Here is a 16,846-nt window from a genome sequence, read left to right as displayed (position 1 = left end):
ACTTCCAAGAAATATTTAATTAACTTTAAAAACATTATGTTTTGCATATACAGTAAAAACCCTATATGAGACCACCCCGTTTTCACGACCAACCCGCTAATGAGACCAATTTTTTCAGACTCGATCTTTTTCCTCAATTTTCATTGGTCGTAAGACCCAAATAACGGGCACCCCGTTATTCAGTAATGCAACCATTTAATCCAATCTTTTTTTTTTAATTAATCACATATTAAATTGATCCGTTAATGAGACTGCAGGCAATTTATTGATAGGTACAATACATGTTTGTGTTCATAGTCCCATAGGTGGTCTGAATAGAGGGTTTTTACTGTAGCTTATCACAAGAATGCAAATTTGTATTTGCTTTGTTGACAATGACTGAATAATCTCATTTTATTTTGATATAGTATAAACATTGATTAATACTTTACACACAAAAAAAGGCTTTGTTACTATTTAAAAAAAAATCGGAAAATCACAATTGCAAGTGGGTCATGCGTTCAAAGTTCACAGTGCATGGTTGAATTCCTTCTCACTAGCTATTCTTAAGAACCAATAATAACAAGAGATGTTTGTCAAACATTATGCCCCCTGAGCGCCAAGTTGCCAGAAATATTTGGACAATTGAATGAAATATGCATGGACTGAAATGACAGCTGATTTGTCATTGGATGCATATGAGGCAGGTCATCTACTTATGATAACTTAAGAAGGCAAATAAATGCCCAACTAAAATAGTAACATAAAAGAAAATCATTTCTATACAAACATTTATACATCAATCCCAATCATCTGTGCATGCATTAAAAAAATATGGACAATCAGAAAACCTTTTTTCAGCTTACAGTCACACTGACCTTGACCTTTGACCCACTGACCTCAAAATCAATAGGGTTCATCTGCTGGTCATGACCAATAAGCCTACCTAGTATGAGGTCCCTGGGTCAAAGCGTTCTCAAGTTATTGATCAGAAACCGTTTTTCATGTTAAGGTCACACTGACCTTGACCTTTGACCCACTGACCTCAAAATCAATAGGGTTCATCTGCTGGTCATGACCAATACACCTACCAAGTATGAGGTCCCTGGGTCAAAGCGTTCTCAAGTTATTGATCGGAAACCGTTTTTCATGTAAAGGTCACACTGACCTTGACCTTTGACCCACTGACCTCAAAATCAATAGGGTTCATCTGCTGGTCATGACCAATAAGCCTACCTAGTATGAGGTCCCTGGGTCAAAGCGTTCTCAAGTTATTGATCGGAAACCGTTTTTCATGTTAAGGTCACACTGACCTTGACCTTTGACCCACTGACCTCAAAATCAATAGGGTTCATCTGCTGGTCATGACCAATACACCTACCAAGTATGAGGTCCCTGGGTCAAAGCGTTCTCAATGTATTGATCGGAAACCGTTTTTCATGTAAAGGTCACACTGACCTTGACCTTTGACCCACTGACCTCAAAATCAATAGGGTTCATCTGCTGGTCATGACCAATAAGCCTACCTAGTATGAGGTCCCTGGGTCAAAGCGTTCTCAAGTTATTGATCGGAAACCGTTTTTCATGTTAAGGTCACACTGACCTTGACCTTTGACCCACTGACCTCAAAATCAATAGGGTTCATCTGCTGGTCATGACCAATACACCTACCAAGTATGAGGTCCCTGGGTCAAAGCGTTCTCAAGTTATTGATCGGAAACCGTTTTTCATGTAAAGGTCACACTGACCTTGACCTTTGACCCACTGACCTCAAAATCAATAGGGTTCATCTGCTGGTGATGACCAATACACATACCAAGTATGAGGTCCCTCGGTCAAAGCGTTCTCAAGTTATTGATCGGAAACCATTTGGTATTCCGACCGACCGACAGACAGACAGACAGACAGACAGACAGACCGACCGACATGTGCAAAACAATATACCCCACTTTTTTCAAAAGGGGGCATAAATATCATATAATCATTATGCTTCATTGGATTGATCATGCGCATGATGTCAGAGGTCATTGTTTAGAATCATGTCAAATGTCGGCTGCTTTACGATGCAATAAAAACAGAGGCAGTATATCAATGATTCAATGTTTATTATTTACAAGTCAAGAAAATATTTAATTTGCACATATACAAATACAACGCTGGTAAGAAACTTATGCGACTTACAATGTACAGTTAAATTTTTACACTGCTATTCCAAACACCGTTTATCCGAAATTATCGCTATATCAAAATTATTTTTCGGTCTCGATTTAATCTGAAATCGCTATTCAGAAAAAATTGCTATTTCAAGATAAAAATTACAGTCCCAATATGGTATTTCACACCTATTTATCAATCCTTATTTCGACCTCGATCATGTCATAGTTTTAAACACCATACTGCAAATGCACTCATGCATTGAGGTGACAATGGAGCACAATTAGCGCATGTTAAAGAATGACATTGAGCACGCGTATGTTACAAACATTGATGTCAGAAAATGAGCAATTAATTTTGGTGATGTAGTGTGTTTATAATTGCTGGTTAACACAACCTGAATATCATTTGAAAATGTCTATCTCATCAGATTCGATGGCCGCATTGCTCACTCAACCAGCTACCAAACAATCCGGAGAAGGGCCCGATAACCAACCCGGGAAATGCTATTCTATGCTATTTAAACATGCTTTTTATAAACCATGTAATGCGAATGTATCGTATTGGTGACGTGTAACAGACATTGCAATCTTCACGACTTAAAAGTTCATCTAGAGTTCGCGAATGCTGTCATTTTCTGAAAATTGTTAATCTGAAATATTGATATTTTGAAATAATTTTTTGAGTCCCTACGATTTCAGATAAATTGTGTTCAACTGTATATAAGGATAAAACTAAAATAACCAAAAAATTCCTACTTATCTCAACAGACGCAGAGTTTCGCTGAAGGGTCATCAAAATCAATAATATCTGAAGATTTCTGATGCTACTAAAGAACTGATTTACAAAACATTGTTTTATCTTTGACATGTGAATAAAATGCAATATGTATATTTTATTATTGATTATATTATAATCTGTTCTAGACATGTTATATTATCAAGGCTTCCTGCTTAATCTTTCTTCAATCCTTAACGAAATTCAAAGTTGGATTCCTTTTTAATTGACACCAATTACTCGTATGCATACCTATTGTAAATGCCTTAAATATGTTGTCACAGAAATATGCACTTTGGTAATCCCTTGTTTGTTTATAGATTTCTTCTTTTACTTGTTACTTGTTTTTATCAGTCTCGAATTGACAGCCGTATATGGTTAGGACCTCCTAAGAGAATCATTTTTACTTAATATTTTTGGACTATCCATTTGGTGTTGTAAATATAATTGTGTTGGTAATCCAGCTTGTGAAAAAAAACTTGAAAAACGGTGAACAAGGACTTCCTTGAATTAGCATTAGTGTCGAAGACTCCCACACAGACCTTTGAGGGAACAACCTCTTCTGATAGAGAACTCTCCTCATAAAACTATTAATACTCAGCTGTAAACCAGCATTTCTGAGAAACTTTGAGGGATTTTAGTAAGGAAACAGTTCTACCCTCAAAATAGGAAAGTCTTGTCATAATCTTAAACATTGTCTATTGAGTATGATTGTTTGGCTCAGTGAGGAATGGTGGTAGTATAACATTGTCTATTGATAATGATTGTTTGGCTCAGTAAGGTATGGTGGTAGTATAACATTGTCTATTGATAATGATTGTTTGGCTCAGTGAGGTATGGTGGTAGTATAACATTGTCTATTGAGTATGATTGTTTGGCTCAGTGAGGTACAATGATGAAAGTATAACATTGTCTATTGAGTATGATTGTTTAGCTCAGTGAGGTATGGTGGTAGTATAACATTGTCTATTGATAATGATTGTTTGGCTCAGTAAGGTATGGTGGTAGTATAACATTGTCTATTGAGCATGATTGTTTGGTTCAGTAAGGTATGGTGGTAGTATAACATTGTCTATTGAGTATGATTGTTTGGCTCAGTGAGGTACCATGATGAAAGTATAACATTGTCTATTGAGTATGATTGTTTGGCTCAGTGAGGAATGGTGGTAGTATAACATTGTCTATTGAGTATGATTGTTTGGCTCAGTAAGGTATGGTGGTAGTATAACATTGTCTATTGAGTATGATTGTTTGGCTCAGTGAGGTACAATGATGAAAGTATAACATTGTCTATTGAGTATGATTGTTTGGCTCAGTGAGGTATGGTGGTAGTATAACATTGTCTATTGAGTATGATTGTTTGGCTCAGTGAGGAATGGTGGTAGTATAACATTGTCTATTGAGTATGATTGTTTGGCTCAGTGAGGTACAATGATGAAAGTATAACATTGTCTATTGAGAATGATTGTTTGGCTCAGTGAGGTATGGTGGTAGTATAACATTGTCTATTGAGTATGATTGTTTGGCTCAGTAAGGTATGGTGGTAGTATAACATTGTCTATTGAGCATGATTGTTTGGCTCAGTGAGGTACCATGATGAAAGTATAACATTGTCTATTGAGTATGATTGTTTGGCTCAGTGAGGTATGGTGGTAGTATAACATTGTCTATTGAGTATGATTGTTTGGCTCAGTAAGATATGGTGGTAGTATAACATTGTCTATTGAGTATGATTGTTTGGCTCAGTGAGGTATGGTGGTAGTATAACATTGTCTATTGAGTATGATTGTTTGGCTCAGTGAGGTATGGTGGTAGTATAACATTGTCTATTGAGTATGATTGTTTGGCTCAGTGAGGTATGGTGGTAGTATAACATTGTCTATTGAGTATGATTGTTTGGCTCAGTAAGGTATGGTGGTAGTATAACATTGTCTATTGAGTATGATTGTTTGGCTCAGTGAGGTATGGTGGTAGTATAACATTGTCTATTGAGCATGATTGTTTGGCTCAGTGAGGTATGGTGGTAGTATAACATTGTCTATTGAGTATGATTGTTTAGCTCAGTGAGGTATGGTGGTAGTATAACATTGTCTATTGAGCATGATTGTTTGGCTCAGTAAGGTATGGTGGTAGTATAACATTGTCTATTGAGTATGATTGTTTGGTTCAGTGAGGTACAATGATGAAAGTATAACATTGTCTATTGAGTATGATTGTTTGGCTCAGTGAGGTATGGTGGTAGTATAACATTGTCTATTGAGTATGATTGTTTGGCTCAGTAAGGTATGGTGGTAGTATAACATTGTCTATTGAGTATGATTGTTTGGCTCAGTGAGGTACAATGATGAAAGTATAACATTGTCTATTGAGTATGATTGTTTAGCTCAGTGAGGTATGGTGGTAGTATAACAATGTCTATTGATAATGATTGTTTGGCTCAGTAAGGTATGGTGGTAGTATAACATTGTCTATTGAGTATGATTGTTTGGTTCAGTGAGGTACAATGATGAAAGTATAACATTGTCTATTGAGAATGATTGTTTGGCTCAGTGAGGTATGGTGGTAGTATAACATTGTCTATTGAGTATGATTGTTTGGCTCAGTGAGGTATGGTGGTAGTATAACATTGTCTATTGAGTATGATTGTTTGGCTCAGTGAGGTATGGTGGTAGTATAACATTGTCTATTGAGTATGATTGTTTGGCTCAGTGAGGTATGGTGGTAGTATAACATTGTCTATTGAGTATGATTGTTTGGCTCAGTGAGGTATGGTGGTAGTATAACATTGTCTATTGAGTATGATTGTTTGGCTCAGTGAGGTATGGTGGTAGTATAACATTGTCTATTGAGAATGATTGTTTGGCTCAGTAAGGTATGGTGGTAGTATAACATTGTCTATTGAGTATGATTGTTTGGCTCAGTGAGGTACAATGATGAAAGTATAACATTGTCTATTGATAATGATTGTTTGGTTCAGTAAGGTATGGTGGTAGTATAACATTGTCTATTGAGTATGATTGTTTGGCTCAGTGAGGTACAATGATGAAAGTATAACATTGTCTATTGAGTATGATTGTTTAGCTCAGTGAGGTATGGTGGTAGTATAACAATGTCTATTGATAATGATTGTTTGGCTCAGTAAGGTATGGTGGTAGTATAACATTGTCTATTGAGTATGATTGTTTGGCTCAGTGAGGTATGGTGGTAGTATAACATTGTCTATTGAGTATGATTGTTTGGCTCAGTGAGGTACAATGATGAAAGTATAACATTGTCTATTGAGTATGATTGTTTGGCTCAGTGAGGTATGGTGGTAGTATAACATTGTCTATTGATAATGATTGTTTGGCTCAGTGAGGTATGGTGGTAGTATAACATTGTCTATTGAGTATGATTGTTTGGCTCAGTGAGGTATGGTGGTAGTATAACATTGTCTATTGAGTATGATTGTTTGGCTCAGTGAGGTACCATGATGAAAGTATAACATTGTCTATTGAGAATGATTGTTTGGCTCAGTGAGGTATGGTGGTAGTATAACATTGTCTATTGATAATGATTGTTTGGCTCAGTGAGGTATGGTGGTAGTATAACATTGTCTATTGAGTATGATTGTTTGGCTCAGTGAGGTATGGTGGTAGTATAACATTGTCTATTGAGTATGATTGTTTGGCTCAGTGAGGTACCATGATGAAAGTATAACATTGTCTATTGAGAATGATTGTTTGGCTCAGTGAGGTATGGTGGTAGTATAACATTGTCTATTGATAATGATTGTTTGGTTCAGTAAGATATGGTGGTAGTATAACATTGTCTATTGAGTATGATTGTTTGGCTCAGTGAGGTATGGTGGTAGTATAACATTGTCTATTGAGTATGATTGTTTGGCTCAGTGAGGTATGGTGGTAGTATAACATTGTCTATTGAGTATGATTGTTTGGCTCAGTGAGGTATGGTGGTAGTATAACATTGTCTATTGAGTATGATTGTTTGGCTCAGTAAGGTATGGTGGTAGTATAACATTGTCTATTGAGTATGATTGTTTGGCTCAGTGAGGTACAATGATGAAAGTATAACATTGTCTATTGAGTATGATTGTTTGGCTCAGTAAGGTATGGTGGTAGTATAACATTGTCTATTGAGTATGATTGTTTGGCTCAGTGAGGTACAATGATGAAAGTATAACATTGTCTATTGAGTATGATTGTTTAGCTCAGTGAGGTATGGTGGTAGTATAACATTGTCTATTGAGTATGATTGTTTGGCTCAGTGAGGTATGGTGGTAGTATAACATTGTCTATTGAGTATGATTGTTTGGCTCAGTGAGGTATGGTGGTAGTATAACATTGTCTATTGAGTATGATTGTTTGGCTCAGTGAGGTATGGTGGTAGTATAACATTGTCTATTGAGTATGATTGTTTGGCTCAGTGAGGTATGGTGGTAGTATAACATTGTCTATTGAGTATGATTGTTTGGCTCAGTGAGGTATGGTGGTAGTATAACATTGTCTATTGATAATGATTGTTTGGCTCAGTGAGGTATGGTGGTAGTATAACATTGTCTATTGAGCATGATTGTTTGGCTCAGTGAGGTATGGTGGTAGTATAACATTGTCTATTGAGTATGATTGTTTGGTTCAGTGAGGTACAATGATGAAAGTATAACATTGTCTATTGAGTATGATTGTTTGGCTCAGTGAGGTATGGTGGTAGTATAACATTGTCTATTGAGTATGATTGTTTGGCTCAGTAAGGTATGGTGGTAGTATAACATTGTCTATTGAGTATGATTGTTTGGCTCAGTGAGGTACAATGATGAAAGTATAACATTGTCTATTGAGTATGATTGTTTAGCTCAGTGAGGTATGGTGGTAGTATAACAATGTCTATTGATAATGATTGTTTGGCTCAGTAAGGTATGATGAAAGTATAACATTGTCTATTGAGTATGATTGTTTGAATCAGTGAGGTACCATGATGAAAGTATAACATTGTCTATTGATAATGATTGTTTGGCTCAGTGAGGTATGGTGGTAGTATAACATTGTCTATTGAGTATGATTGTTTGGCTCAGTGAGGTATGGTGGTAGTATAACATTGTCTATTGAGTATGATTGTTTGGCTCAGTGAGGTACCATGATGAAAGTATAACATTGTCTATTGAGAATGATTGTTTGGCTCAGTGAGGTATGGTGGTAGTATAACATTGTCTATTGATAATGATTGTTTGGCTCAGTGAGGTATGGTGGTAGTATAACATTGTCTATTGAGAATGATTGTTTGGCTCAGTGAGGTATGGTGGTAGTATAACATTGTCTATTGAGTATGATTGTTTGGCTCAGTGAGGTACCATGATGAAAGTATAACATTGTCTATTGAGAATGATTGTTTGGCTCAGTGAGGTATGGTGGTAGTATAACATTGTCTATTGAGAATGATTGTTTGGTTCAGTAAGATATGGTGGTAGTATAACATTGTCTATTGAGTATGATTGTTTGGCTCAGTGAGGTATGGTGGTAGTATAACATTGTCTATTGAGTATGATTGTTTGGCTCAGTGAGGTATGGTGGTAGTATAACATTGTCTATTGAGTATGATTGTTTGGCTCAGTGAGGTATGGTGGTAGTATAACATTGTCTATTGAGTATGATTGTTTGGCTCAGTGAGGTATGGTGGTAGTATAACATTGTCTATTGAGTATGATTGTTTGGCTCAGTGAGGTACAATGATGAAAGTATAACATTGTCTATTGAGTATGATTGTTTGGCTCAGTGAGGTATGGTGGTAGTATAACATTGTCTATTGAGTATGATTGTTTGGCTCAGTGAGGTACAATGATGAAAGTATAACATTGTCTATTGAGAATGATTGTTTAGCTCAGTGAGGTATGGTGGTAGTATAACATTGTCTATTGAGTATGATTGTTTGGCTCAGTGAGGTATGGTGGTAGTATAACATTGTCTATTGAGTATGATTGTTTGGCTCAGTGAGGTATGGTGGTAGTATAACATTGTCTATTGAGTATGATTGTTTGGCTCAGTGAGGTATGGTGGTAGTATAACATTGTCTATTGAGTATGATTGTTTGGCTCAGTGAGGTATGGTGGTAGTATAACATTGTCTATTGAGTATGATTGTTTGGCTCAGTGAGGTATGGTGGTAGTATAACATTGTCTATTGAGTATGATTGTTTGGCTCAGTGAGGTATGGTGGTAGTATAACATTGTCTATTGAGAATGATTGTTTGGCTCAGTAAGGTATGGTGGTAGTATAACATTGTCTATTGAGTATGATTGTTTGGTTCAGTGAGGTACAATGATGAAAGTATAACATTGTCTATTGAGTATGATTGTTTGGCTCAGTGAGGTATGGTGGTAGTATAACATTGTCTATTGAGTATGATTGTTTGGCTCAGTAAGGTATGGTGGTAGTATAACATTGTCTATTGAGTATGATTGTTTGGCTCAGTGAGGTACAATGATGAAAGTATAACATTGTCTATTGAGTATGATTGTTTAGCTCAGTGAGGTATGGTGGTAGTATAACAATGTCTATTGATAATGATTGTTTGGCTCAGTAAGGTATGATGAAAGTATAACATTGTCTATTGAGTATGATTGTTTGAATCAGTGAGGTACCATGATGAAAGTATAATATTGTCTATTGAGAATGATTGTTTGGCTCAGTGAGGTATGGTGGTAGTATAACATTGTCTATTGAGAATGATTGTTTGGCTCAGTGAGGTATGGTGGTAGTATAACATTGTCTATTGAGCATGATTGTTTGGCTCAGTGAGGTATGGTGGTAGTATAACATTGTCTATTGAGTATGATTGTTTGGTTCAGTAAGGTATGGTGGTAGTATAACATTGTCTATTGAGAATGATTGTTTGGCTCAGTAAGGTATGGTGGTAGTATAACATTGTCTATTGATAATGATTGTTTGGCTCAGTGAGGTATGGTGGTAGTATAACATTGTCTATTGAGTATGATTGTTTGGCTCAGTAAGGTATGGTGGTAGTATAACATTGTCTATTGAGTATGATTGTTTGGCTCAGTGAGGTATGGTGGTAGTATAACATTGTCTATTGAGCATGATTGTTTGGCTCAGTGAGGTATGGTGGTAGTATAACATTGTCTATTGAGTATGATTGTTTGGCTCAGTGAGGTATGGTGGTAGTATAACATTGTCTATTGAGTATGATTGTTTGGCTCAGTGAGGTATGGTGGTAGTATAACATTGTCTATTGAGTATGATTGTTTGGCTCAGTAAGGTATGGTGGTAGTATAACATTGTCTATTGAGTATGATTGTTTGGCTCAGTGAGGTACAATGATGAAAGTATAACATTGTCTATTGAGTATGATTGTTTAGCTCAGTGAGGTATGGTGGTAGTATAACATTGTCTATTGATAATGATTGTTTGGCTCAGTAAGGTATGGTGGTAGTATAACATTGTCTATTGAGCATGATTGTTTGGTTCAGTAAGGTATGGTGGTAGTATAACATTGTCTATTGAGTATGATTGTTTAGCTCAGTGAGGTATGGTGGTAGTATAACAATGTCTATTGATAATGATTGTTTGGCTCAGTAAGGTATGGTGGTAGTATAACATTGTCTATTGAGTATGATTGTTTGGCTCAGTGAGGTATGGTGGTAGTATAACATTGTCTATTGAGTATGATTGTTTGGCTCAGTAAGGTATGGTGGTAGTATAACATTGTCTATTGAGTATGATTGTTTGGCTCAGTGAGGTATGGTGGTAGTATAACATTGTCTATTGAGCATGATTGTTTGGCTCAGTAAGGTATGGTGGTAGTATAACATTGTCTATTGAGTATGATTGTTTGGCTCAGTAAGGTATGGTGGTAGTATAACATTGTCTATTGAGTATGATTGTTTGGCTCAGTGAGGTATGGTGGTAGTATAACATTGTCTATTGAGTATGATTGTTTGGCTCAGTGAGGTATGGTGGTAGTATAACATTGTCTATTGAGTATGATTGTTTGGCTCAGTGAGGTATGGTGGTAGTATAACATTGTCTATTGAGTATGATTGTTTGGCTCAGTGAGGTATGGTGGTAGTATAACATTGTCTATTGAGTATGATTGTTTGGCTCAGTGAGGTATGGTGGTAGTATAACATTGTCTATTGAGTATGATTGTTTGGCTCAGTAAGGTATGGTGGTAGTATAACATTGTCTATTGAGTATGATTGTTTAGCTCAGTGAGGTATGGTGGTAGTATAACATTGTCTATTGAGCATGATTGTTTGGCTCAGTAAGGTATGGTGGTAGTATAACATTGTCTATTGAGTATGATTGTTTGGTTCAGTGAGGTACAATGATGAAAGTATAACATTGTCTATTGAGTATGATTGTTTGGCTCAGTGAGGTATGGTGGTAGTATAACATTGTCTATTGAGTATGATTGTTTGGCTCAGTAAGGTATGGTGGTAGTATAACATTGTCTATTGAGTATGATTGTTTGGCTCAGTGAGGTACAATGATGAAAGTATAACATTGTCTATTGAGTATGATTGTTTAGCTCAGTGAGGTATGGTGGTAGTATAACAATGTCTATTGATAATGATTGTTTGGCTCAGTAAGGTATGATGAAAGTATAACATTGTCTATTGAGTATGATTGTTTGAATCAGTGAGGTACCATGATGAAAGTATAATATTGTCTATTGAGAATGATTGTTTGGCTCAGTGAGGTATGGTGGTAGTATAACATTGTCTATTGAGAATGATTGTTTGGCTCAGTGAGGTATGGTGGTAGTATAACATTGTCTATTGAGCATGATTGTTTGGCTCAGTGAGGTATGGTGGTAGTATAACATTGTCTATTGAGTATGATTGTTTGGTTCAGTAAGGTATGGTGGTAGTATAACATTGTCTATTGATAATGATTGTTTGGCTCAGTAAGGTATGGTGGTAGTATAACATTGTCTATTGAGTATGATTGTTTGGCTCAGTGAGGTACAATGATGAAAGTATAACATTGTCTATTGAGTATGATTGTTTAGCTCAGTGAGGTATGGTGGTAGTATAACATTGTCTATTGATAATGATTGTTTGGCTCAGTAAGGTATGGTGGTAGTATAACATTGTCTATTGAGCATGATTGTTTGGTTCAGTAAGGTATGGTGGTAGTATAACATTGTCTATTGAGTATGATTGTTTGGCTCAGTGAGGTACCATGATGAAAGTATAACATTGTCTATTGAGTATGATTGTTTGGCTCAGTGAGGAATGGTGGTAGTATAACATTGTCTATTGAGTATGATTGTTTGGCTCAGTAAGGTATGATGAGAGTATAACATTGTCTATTGAGTATGATTGTTTGGCTCAGTGAGGTATGGTGGTAGTATAACATTGTCTATTGAGTATGATTGTTTGGCTCAGTAAGGTATGGTGGTAGTATAACATTGTCTATTGAGTATGATTGTTTGGCTCAGTAAGGTATGGTGGTAGTATAACATTGTCTATTGAGTATGATTGTTTGGCTCAGTGAGGTATGGTGGTAGTATAACATTGTCTATTGAGAATGATTGTTTGGCTCAGTGAGGTATGGTGGTAGTATAACATTGTCTATTGAGTATGATTGTTTGGCTCAGTAAGGTATGGTGGTAGTATAACATTGTCTATTGAGTATGATTGTTTGGCTCAGTGAGGTATGGTGGTAGTATAACATTGTCTATTGAGTATGATTGTTTGGCTCAGTAAGGTATGGTGGTAGTATAACATTGTCTATTGATAATGATTGTTTGGCTCAGTGAGGTATGGTGGTAGTATAACATTGTCTATTGAGTATGATTGTTTGGCTCAGTAAGGTATGGTGGTAGTATAACATTGTCTATTGAGAATAATTGTTTGGCTCAGTGAGGTATGGTGGTAGTATAACATTGTCTATTGAGTATGATTGTTTGGCTCAGTAAGGTATGGTGGTAGTATAACATTGTCTATTGAGTATGATTGTTTGGCTCAGTGAGGTACAATGATGAAAGTATAACATTGTCTATTGAGTATGATTGTTTGGCTCAGTGAGGTATGGTGGTAGTATAACAATGTCTATTGATAATGATTGTTTGGCTCAGTAAGGTATGATGAAAGTATAACATTGTCTATTGAGTATGATTGTTTGAATCAGTGAGGTACCATGATGAAAGTATAACATTGTCTATTGAGAATGATTGTTTGGCTCAGTGAGGTATGGTGGTAGTATAACATTGTCTATTGAGAATGATTGTTTGGCTCAGTGAGGTATGGTGGTAGTATAACATTGTCTATTGAGCATGATTGTTTGGCTCAGTGAGGTATGGTGGTAGTATAACATTGTCTATTGAGTATGATTGTTTGGCTCAGTGAGGTATGGTGGTAGTATAACATTGTCTATTGAGTATGATTGTTTGGCTCAGTAAGGTATGGTGGTAGTATAACATTGTCTATTGATAATGATTGTTTGGTTCAGTAAGGTATGGTGGTAGTATAACATTGTCTATTGAGTATGATTGTTTGGCTCAGTGAGGTATGGTGGTAGTATAACATTGTCTATTGAGCATGATTGTTTGGCTCAGTGAGGTATGGTGGTAGTATAACATTGTCTATTGAGAATGATTGTTTGGCTCAGTGAGGTATGGTGGTAGTATAACATTGTCTATTGAGTATGATTGTTTAGCTCAGTGAGGTATGGTGGTAGTATAACATTGTCTATTGAGCATGATTGTTTGGCTCAGTAAGGTATGGTGGTAGTATAACATTGTCTATTGAGAATAATTGTTTGGCTCAGTGAGGTATGGTGGTAGTATAACATTGTCTATTGAGTATGATTGTTTGGCTCAGTAAGGTATGGTGGTAGTATAACATTGTCTATTGAGTATGATTGTTTGGCTCAGTGAGGTACAATGATGAAAGTATAACATTGTCTATTGAGTATGATTGTTTAGCTCAGTGAGGTATGGTGGTAGTATAACAATGTCTATTGATAATGATTGTTTGGCTCAGTAAGGTATGATGAAAGTATAACATTGTCTATTGAGTATGATTGTTTGAATCAGTGAGGTACCATGATGAAAGTATAACATTGTCTATTGAGAATGATTGTTTGGCTCAGTGAGGTATGGTGGTAGTATAACATTGTCTATTGAGAATGATTGTTTGGCTCAGTGAGGTATGGTGGTAGTATAACATTGTCTATTGAGCATGATTGTTTGGCTCAGTGAGGTATGGTGGTAGTATAACATTGTCTATTGAGTATGATTGTTTGGCTCAGTGAGGTATGGTGGTAGTATAACATTGTCTATTGAGTATGATTGTTTGGTTCAGTAAGGTATGGTGGTAGTATAACATTGTCTATTGATAATGATTGTTTGGCTCAGTAAGGTATGGTGGTAGTATAACATTGTCTATTGAGTATGATTGTTTGGCTCAGTGAGGTACAATGATGAAAGTATAACATTGTCTATTGAGTATGATTGTTTAGCTCAGTGAGGTATGGTGGTAGTATAACATTGTCTATTGATAATGATTGTTTGGCTCAGTAAGGTATGGTGGTAGTATAACATTGTCTATTGAGCATGATTGTTTGGTTCAGTAAGGTATGGTGGTAGTATAACATTGTCTATTGAGTATGATTGTTTGGTTCAGTAAGGTATGGTGGTAGTATAACATTGTCTATTGAGTATGATTGTTTGGCTCAGTGAGGTACCATGATGAAAGTATAACATTGTCTATTGAGTATGATTGTTTGGCTCAGTGAGGTATGGTGGTAGTATAACATTGTCTATTGAGTATGATTGTTTGGCTCAGTAAGGTATGATGAGAGTATAACATTGTCTATTGAGTATGATTGTTTGGCTCAGTGAGGTATGGTGGTAGTATAACATTGTCTATTGAGTATGATTGTTTGGCTCAGTAAGGTATGGTGGTAGTATAACATTGTCTATTGAGTATGATTGTTTGGCTCAGTAAGGTATGGTGGTAGTATAACATTGTCTATTGAGTATGATTGTTTGGCTCAGTGAGGTATGGTGGTAGTATAACATTGTCTATTGAGTATGATTGTTTGGCTCAGTGAGGTATGGTGGTAGTATAACATTGTCTATTGAGTATGATTGTTTGGCTCAGTAAGGTATGGTGGTAGTATAACATTGTCTATTGAGAATAATTGTTTGGCTCAGTGAGGTATGGTGGTAGTATAACATTGTCTATTGAGCATGATTGTTTGGCTCAGTGAGGTATGGTGGTAGTATAACATTGTCTATTGAGTATGATTGTTTGGCTCAGTGAGGTATGGTGGTAGTATAACATTGTCTATTGAGTATGATTGTTTGGCTCAGTAAGGTATGGTGGTAGTATAACATTGTCTATTGAGAATGATTGTTTGGCTCAGTGAGGTATGGTGGTAGTATAACATTGTCTATTGAGCATGATTGTTTGGCTCAGTGAGGTATGGTGGTAGTATAACATTGTCTATTGAGAATGATTGTTTGGCTCAGTGAGGTATGGTGGTAATATAACATTGTCTATTGAGTATGATTGTTTGGCTCAGTAAGGTATGGTGGTAGTATAACATTGTCTATTGAGTATGATTGTTTGGCTCAGTAAGGTATGGTGGTAGTATAACATTGTCTATTGAGTATGATTGTTTGGTTCAGTGAGGTATGGTGGTAGTATAACATTGTCTATTGATAATGATTGTTTGGCTCAGTAAGGTATGGTGGTAGTATAACATTGTCTATTGAGAATGATTGTTTGGCTCAGTGAGGTATGGTGGTAGTATAACATTGTCTATTGAGTATGATTGTTTAGCTCAGTGAGGTATGGTGGTAGTATAACATTGTCTATTGAGTATGATTGTTTGGCTCAGTAAGGTATGGTGGTAGTATAACATTGTCTATTGAGTATGATTGTTTAGCTCAGTGAGGTATGGTGGTAGTATAACATTGTCTATTGAGTATGATTGTTTGGCTCAGTAAGGTATGGTGGTAGTATAACATTGTCTATTGAGAATAATTGTTTGGCTCAGTGAGGTATGGTGGTAATATAACATTGTCTATTGAGTATGATTGTTTGGCTCAGTAAGGTATGGTGGTAGTATAACAATGTCTATTGATAATGATTGTTTGGCTCAGTAAGGTATGATGAAAGTATAACATTGTCTATTGAGTATGATTGTTTGGCTCAGTGAGGTACAATGATGAAAGTATAACATTGTCTATTGAGTATGATTGTTTAGCTCAGTGAGGTATGGTGGTAGTATAACAATGTCTATTGATAATGATTGTTTGGCTCAGTAAGGTATGATGAAAGTATAACATTGTCTATTGAGTATGATTGTTTGAATCAGTGAGGTACCATGATGAAAGTATAACATTGTCTATTGAGAATGATTGTTTGGCTCAGTGAGGTATGGTGGTAGTATAACATTGTCTATTGAGAATGATTGTTTGGCTCAGTGAGGTATAGTGGTAGTATAACATTGTCTATTGAGCATGATTGTTTGGCTCAGTGAGGTATGGTGGTAGTATAACATTGTCTATTGAGTATGATTGTTTGGCTCAGTGAGGTATGGTGGTAGTATAACATTGTCTATTGAGTATGATTGTTTGGCTCAGTGAGGTATGGTGGTAGTATAACATTGTCTATTGAGTATGATTGTTTGGCTCAGTGAGGTATGGTGGTAGTATAACATTGTCTATTGATAATGATTGTTTGGCTCAGTGAGGTACAATGATGAAAGTATAACATTGTCTATTGAGTATGATTGTTTGGCTCAGTGAGGTATGGTGGTAGTATAACATTGTCTATTGATAATGATTGTTTGGCTCAGTGAGGTATGGTGGTAGTATAACATTGTCTATTGAGTATGATTGTTTGGCTCAGTAAGGTATGGTGGTAGTATAACATTGTCTATTGAGAATGATTGTTTGGCTCAGT

The 16,846-nt window shown here is 36.1% G+C and overlaps 1 protein-coding gene across 5 annotated transcripts in view; it reads right to left on the bottom strand.

Moving 5' to 3' along the window:
• Positions 1–16,846, bottom strand: part of LOC128213633 (adhesion G protein-coupled receptor L3-like) — a 214,121-nt gene that overhangs the window by 79,640 nt on the left and 117,635 nt on the right. The gene's annotated exons all lie outside the window — the stretch shown is intronic.

Source organism: Mya arenaria, chromosome 13, assembly GCF_026914265.1.
Source record: "Mya arenaria isolate MELC-2E11 chromosome 13, ASM2691426v1".
NCBI lineage: Eukaryota > Metazoa > Mollusca > Bivalvia > Myida > Myidae > Mya > Mya arenaria.
The sequence above is the reverse complement of the archived record's forward strand: the minus strand, read 5'-3'. Positions and strand labels throughout refer to the sequence as shown.